Source organism: Mustela nivalis (genome assembly GCF_964662115.1).
Source record: "Mustela nivalis genome assembly, chromosome: 13".
Classification (NCBI taxonomy): Eukaryota; Metazoa; Chordata; class Mammalia; order Carnivora; family Mustelidae; genus Mustela; species Mustela nivalis.
In genome coordinates, this window is record NC_139032.1 from 7,577,310 (window position 1) to 7,584,850 (window position 7,541).

A 7,541-nucleotide genomic window follows, 5' to 3' on the forward strand; every position below is an offset into this window, starting at 1 on the left:
TAGGAAGAAACTGGAGAAGGCCTCCCTCAAAGTGAACTTGAGACAGCCTGTCGTAGCCTGTGTACAGCCACAAAATAAAGGCTACATCCAACAAGCTTGATCGGTCTTTCCTAAAAATGTTGAACAAAAGAGGAAAAATGAAAAAGGATTCATTTTCTACGATCCCATTTTCATCAAGTCTAGATACATGCAACGTCTAACCGATCCTGTTCAGAGGTGCACACTTACCTGGAAAAACTGCGAAGAAAAACCAGGAAGTAATGTGCATGGGCCAGGCAGAGGAGGGCCTGACGTGCACTCACACTGTTCTAGACTCAGACAGGAGATAGAGCAAGCCTAGAATCTCCTTCCCTAACAATGCTCAATAATTAATTTCTAGAATGGGAGTGTCTCAGGATTGGAAGGAACCTTACAGATCACTAAGCAAAATAACCCTTTGATTTTTTTAAAAAAAAGTATTTATTTGACACAGAGAGAGAGATCACAGGTAGGCAGAGAGGCAGGCAGAGGGAGAGGGGGAAACAGGTTCCCTTCTGAGCCGAGAGCCCGATGCGGGGCTCGATCCCAGGACCCTGAGATCATGACCAGAGCCAAAGGCAGAGGCTTAACCCACTGAACCACCCAGGCGCCCAACCCTTTGATTTTCTTATTTCAGTTTTTATTGCTGTATTTCAAAACAGGTAAGAGACTTCAATAGAGGGTTGTCAAACTTTTTATGTTGTTGGGTATTTTTTTTTTAAGATTTATTTATTTGAGAGAGAGAGCAGTGGGAGGGGCAGAAGGAGAGGGAGAGAGAGCCTCAAGCAGACTCCATGCTGAGCACAGAGCCTGATGGGGGGCTCGATCCCATGACCCTGAGATCATGACCTAAGGTGAACCCGAGTGTCAGATGCTTAACTGATTGCACCACCCAGGTGCCCCTAGGTAAAGTCTATTTAAAAACTGGCCGCTATTATCATTACCCCTGGTTTGTAAAAGATGGCCTTTTGCCCTTACAAAGTAAGATAAAGCAAGAACCAAAAAATATCAGAATAAGTAATAGTCCTTTAAGTGGAGTAAGTTAAGGTTAATGATGTGCGTTGCTTCTGTCTTTTCTAGGGACTTTGTACAAATGTTATACTGGCCTCCCACCGATACCGAGACTAGCCTACGGTGCACCCTCACCTCATCTAGCGCCCCTCTGACACCCGAGCCTTCGTCCCCAAGTCCCTGAGGAGCACTGCTACAGCCTGTCCACGCTTGCAGACCTCGGAGCATGAGAACTCACTCCTTCCTAATGACATGTCTTCATCTCTGAACGTCTGTGACTATTTCAATGTTCTTCTGTTTGCTGGACCTAATTCCAGTTCTTTTTCCCGGAACGGTCCTAGCCCAGCAGCGGCGCATCCTGTCCAGACTCTGCTTTCTCGGACCGTCCTCCTCACGATCTCAGAGGTTCATCTCCCTCTGACTCTTGCTCCCCCTCATCTTTCAACGCCCCCAGGCCTTCTCTCTGTAGTTCATGTACACATCTCAAGTCCTCGCCAGCCTTGTCATTTGGCTTACAGTGTTCCGATTTGCCCATTCCTTTAAAAACATGGCATTCCAAACTGGGGGCAACTTTCCTGGTAGTCCGCCTCGCCCAACGCAGCATAAACCCATCCTCTGTCTTACTCTGGATATTAGACGTCACTCAGCACAGCCTGAAATCACCCGGATCAACCCTCCGGTTCTTGATAACCCACTGGATGAAAACAAGCTCTAGAAATTGGCTGGTAATAAAAACAAGGGTAGGGTAACAGATCTTAAAAAAATCTGGAAGATAGGAGAATGGCCGGTGATTTGTTTTTAAATGCTCTGAATTCCCCTCATTTGTGCTGAGCCTGCATCTTTCCATTTGTCAGAAAACACATCACCACGAGTGCTGCCCTCCGGCGCCTTGTAGCGGAGTCACGCGGGTCCGCGGGTCCGGTGTGGTTCCCTCTGCAAAGTTAGGGAGCCGCCGCCGGTCCCGGGTAACTGCTCGCTGGCCCCCCCTCCTGGCACCAGAGTGTATCACAGCTTCTCCGAGCGGGCGGGCTCTCCTGGGGACTCTGACTTGGCTTCCCAGTCTGTGATTTGTGGAACCTACTCTTCCGCCTCTTAGGAAATTTAAATGATGTGGGTTTTTCACGTAGTCTCTTGTGTTACTCACGTTATCCTTTAGGTTCCAAAAGGAACAGCTCCAGTCTCAGCAAACTACACCTGGATTTGCCTGGACAGAGATGCAACACGAATAAAGGTAAGATGATTAAATATCCTTGTCTGTCTTGGCATGATGAGAAAGTACGACAGTTTGCAAAGAAATTATCAGTAGTAAAAACGCCAGCTTGCATTTGGACTACTAAAAGATTACGTATTTTTTGTATACATATCTCCCAGCCTGTAATATTTTGCAATGTGTGTGTAACTCCTTATGATATACATATATATTCAGTTTCATATTTAAAAGAAAGTCACACAATAGAAATTCACAAGCATTTGGCAGAGTATGAAATATAGGATTTCTTTCTTCGTACTTCAAAAAAAGAGGAGAAAAACATTTGTTTTAAATAAATATTTCCTAGCCTATCTAACAAGGCAAAAATGTATTTGCATTACATAAAATGAAGATATTTATGTTTGTGTCACTTGTAATTATCAAAGCTCATCCTCTATTGTATTGCTGTAATTCTTAAGAAGTCACCTTCTTTCCAGACCGCCATTCCACTCCATCAATATTACCCTGTACAACTCCCTCAGGGTGTTTTTCTACTTCTAGAGTCTATAAAACACAGTGGCAGGGGAAAAGACTGAAAATCTGAAACGCTGAATGATTTGCATTCCCATTCCATTCCAAACTGGTTCACGCCTTTAACAAATGATGCATCTACAGATCGTGAGCATCGACTCTACACTTAGCTCTGTTCTAGGCACTCGAGAGATGGTCATGAAGAAGCCTTATTCCTTTCCCTGTGAGGCCTGCTATTTCCATGCGGGAAATGGAAGGTCACAAAGTAAATACACAAATAATTTCGGGTGAGGATCAGAGCGATGAGGAAGATAAAGCAGGGTAGAGGATGGAGACTAATGAGGGGGTTGAGGTAGAATGATGGAGAAAAGCTCCCGCGGCCATCCTTTCTGTCACGCTAATGAATGGGCTCTGCCAACCGTGGTTAGTTACCAGGTCCCCCTCTCGCTCCTCCACCTCTCCCCAGGGAGCGTAGAAGAGGAAGGAAAAGCAAAGCACAAATGGCCGAGCATTGTTTCTGGGACAGAGAGAGACCCATTTTTTCTTTAGATAAAGAAATAAGGGGAGGAGCAAAGAGGTCCCCCACAGTGGCTTTGGCTGCAGTTGCTGAAGGAGAAACAATAACCTCCAGGATGAGAAGATGGTAAAGAAATCTTAGAGCTTCAGAAGTGTGACAAGAGGGACACCTGGGTGGCTCAGGCCATTAGGCGTCCAACTCTTAGTTTTGACTCAGGTCATGATCCCAAGGTCATGATCTCGGGGTCCTGAGGTTGAGCCCCCCATCGGGCTCTGAGCTCAGCGGAGAATCTGCTTGTCCCTCTCCCGACCCCCGCCTTTCCCCCCGCTCATGCTCTCCTTCTCTTTCTCTCAAACAAATAAATTTGAAAATCTTTAAAAAGAGGTATGACAGGAAAGGATGGGGAGAGAAAGAACTCTAGGGCAGGGTAACGCAGGGAGAGCGCGGAGGGAAAAGGCGTGTTGGATCCCCATCTCAACTGGTCCTCCTTTAACTTGAGCCCGGCTAGCTGGAGCGGAGTTTTGCTTCCTTCAGTTGGCAAATGTGCACTAGACGCATGCAAGAGACATTGAGCCAAAGATTATTAACCTAGGGTCTTGCAGTCCTCAGGAGGTCCCTGCATAGAATTCAAGAGGTTCATGGACTAGTTTAAAAAAAGAAGAAGGGGGCGCCTGGGTGGCTCAGTGGATTAAAACCTTTACCTTCAGCTCAGGTCATGATCCCAGGATCCTGGGATCGAGCCCCGGGTCGGGTTCTCTGCTCAGCGGGGAGCCTGCTTCCTCCTCTCTCTCTGCCTGCCTCTCTGCCTACTTGTGATCTCTCTCTGTCAAATAAATTTTTTAAAAATCTTTAAAAAAGAAGAAGGAGAGAGAGGAGGGGGAGGGAGGAGGAGGAGGAGACGGGGAAGGAGAAGAAGAAAGGAAGGGGAAAGAATCTTCGCTTTCATTAAATTCCAACTAAAATTAGGCAGTTTCATCAGATACGATTGTAGGCCACAAACGTCGCATCACGCTTGTTGCAGATAGCTTGGGGTATGTTTTGGGGCATTACGTGTCACAAGCACACTGACAGAAGCCTGCCCCTGGAGCTTATTCTTTGCTGCATTAAGAAGCACATATATTATCTCTCACATTTTCTTAGATATTCCGATAACCGCATGGCAACAGAATTGGCTTCCTTTGCAACCCTGTGCCTTCTGTTTCATGCACTTAAAAGCATGATGCCGAGGAGAGTTGAGAAGCTGCCGAAGGAGCAAAGAAGTCCTGTATTGGTCCCTATAGAGAGCTTGACTGGGAAGAACAAAATCTTCAAGTCACTCGTGCCAGGGGAGCCTGCAGAACTGCTGAGGAAGAGACAGGACTACGTTCACCCCTTCACTCTGGGGCTCCAGGCACTCTACTTCAGGAGAAATTAATGATCACTTGCGAAGAATCCTGGAAGTTATTCCTGAGTCTGAGTAGTCGGGCAGTTCCGGGCAAATGGCGCCATCTGGTGGCAGGTGTTGGTCCTCCGACGCCTGCTTGTATTTGTCTCGCAGTTAGGAACGTTCAGGGCAGACGGCTTTGGCAGAGGGGTGAGTACCGGGCTCTACCCTGTTTCCCTGCATCACATCTGTCCCGTCCTGCCAGCTCCCACTCTAACAGGTGCAATGCATGGTATTGGTCGAGGAAGGTTCTGCAGAATCACATCTTAGGTCTCCTCTTTAGAAATGTTCAGGCAGGGCCGGTGATTGGCAGGACTTGGAAGTCCCAATCTCACAGGGCTTCAGTAATGGTGAATGAAGTCTCTCCCCCATCAAGAAAGCATTTTCATTTTCTTATTTGTGATAGCGCCGGGAGCATTTCCAGTACCAGGTGCACAAGGAGGTCTGAGGGCTGCCGGGGAAGGGGTTTCTGTCTACCCAGAGGCGTCAGGTGGCATTGACCTGAGTGGATGGACTCTGGCTTTCGGATACGTGGACACTGGACTGGCTCCTGTGCTTTGGTCAACTTGTCCTTGAATCATCAGTTTTGAAGCCAGAGTCTTTCGTGAAGGCTGGTGCTTCTCCCCACCTCCCCCAGCACTTCCCCGGCTTCCCCGCCCCCTCCCTGTCTTAGCTCCCAGCCTTCCCTCTTGGATTATCAGGACAGTGTCCTATCTGGTCTCTCTTCATCTGCCTTTGTCCCCCTGCGTTCATTCTCCACATAGCAGAGCAGATGATCCAGCAAAGACACATCCCATCAGACGGGAGCATCCAGCAAAGACAAAGTCCCATCACCCACTCCTCTGTCCGGAAATCCTCCTCACTCTGAGTAAAGATAAAAGCCTTCACGCTACCCTACAAGACGCTGTAATCAGGCCCGCAGACACCTCTCTGATCCTCGCTCCTACCACACTCACTCTCACCAACAATACTGGCCTCGTGGTAGGTCCTCAAATCACACGTGGCCTGCCTCTGCCTCAGGACATTTGCACTTGCTTTTCCTTCTGCCTAAAACAGGGGACCTTCAGGTGCCACCAAGGCTCATTCTCTCACTCCTCCCATAGGATCAGAGGCGCCTGTGCCCTTTCTCTGTTTCATTTTCCCCTGTAGTATTTATCACCATCTAACATTTTACATCTTTTACTTATTAACTTTTCATTGTCTTCCTTCTCCTGCCAGAACATGATTTCCATGGCAGCACTGACTATCGTCTCTTCAGTTTATTGCCACATCCCCCGTGTCTAAAAAATGCCAGTCACCAAGCCGAAAATCCGGTGTCTGTTGGATTGAAGACCCGTGTTTCCTGCCATCAGGGAATCACACTCTGCCTGGAAGATGGACCTTCTTTCGTTGCCTGCAGTGGAATCGGTCCCCCACCCCGGACCCCAGACTCACTGAGAGCAAACCCCCAAATAGCAGAATGTCCCAAATCTACTTTTCATGTCACATTTGAGCCAACCTTGGGACATGAGGGTCACTCAGTGAGACGTTTTCAGATACTTGGGAAAAGTTACAGTATATGATCGGAGAATGCTCACCTAGGAGGGCTGTGATTTAGTTTCTCCTTGGGAGCTTTTTAAATATACCAGTGCTTAGAGCCCCTCCGCTAAGGGATTCAGACGCCACCAGTCTGAGCTGTGGGGGGCATGATGGGTAGTTTATAAAGCTCCCCACTGATTGTAATGTACAAGCTGTGTTGAGAGAACTAGTTGAGCGGTTTATGACTGACATAACAGAGCCAGACCTTACTGGTGTTGCTTCTCACCACAAGTCCATGTGACAGGTGGGATGGTGGGTGTTTTTGTTCCCATCTTAAAGGAGACCCAAGAGGATTCCTGGGCCAGCCAGGAAGTGTCAGAGCTAGGATTTGAATCCGGTTCTGGCCCTAAATCCAGAACTCTTTCCCTCCGGAGGACAGCAAAAGTCACCTCTGCTAGATGTTGTCTACCCATACATAACCTCACCTTCTCCTGGTGATGTTCTTCCAACTGCATTTCATTGTCTTCTCCTTTTTTGCCCAGCCTCCAGCACATTCTAGGCCGACGGTGAGGTAAGCGAGTGAGTGACTGAGCGAATCATCAAATGTAGCCATTGTGCCCTCGACCATCGGCTCTCTTGTTCTTGGCAAATTTGTTGTCAAGTCTGTGTGTGTCTGTCCTGCTTCCGAGCTCTGCTGCTGCCCAGGAGAACGTTAGGCCCCAGGCGGTTTTACTCCAGGCCCGTCAGAGCTCACATTTCCCCAGGTCAGAGGACCCCTTTTTCATTTCTTTCTCTCCAGAGCATTTCTGCCGCTGAAAGATTGACTGAAGCTTCGGCATAAAGAAATTAAATTTATGTCTGCTCAGAAATCCCAAAGTAGCGGCTTGTCATAAGTCGGTCTCGGTGGAATAATTCTCTTTCCCAGCAAGTCAGAGTGGGAAGAGTGATCCTCATTAAGATGTTGTCACCGATTGCTTTCCAGATGAACCTAACGGTGCCCCATAAACTGAGAAACACCCGTCACCTCCCAGTCAGCGATGTCAGAGTCACGTTACCAGGTGCCTGACCGGAGCCTGGGATCCGGGCTTTCTCAACCTGGGCACTGCTGACATTTGCAGCTGGATAATGCTCTGTTGCGGGGGCTCTCCTGGGCACTGTGGGATTGTAGCAGCATCCCAGCTGCCAGCTGCCAGGAACATGAGGCTCATTTTGTGTCAATGTGGCTGGGACACAGTGCCCAGCTCTGGTGTCAAAGTCTATCCTGGCTGTTTCTGTGAGCTTGGTTTGGGATGAGATTGCCGTTGAAACTGGTGGACTTTGAGTAAAGCAGATTG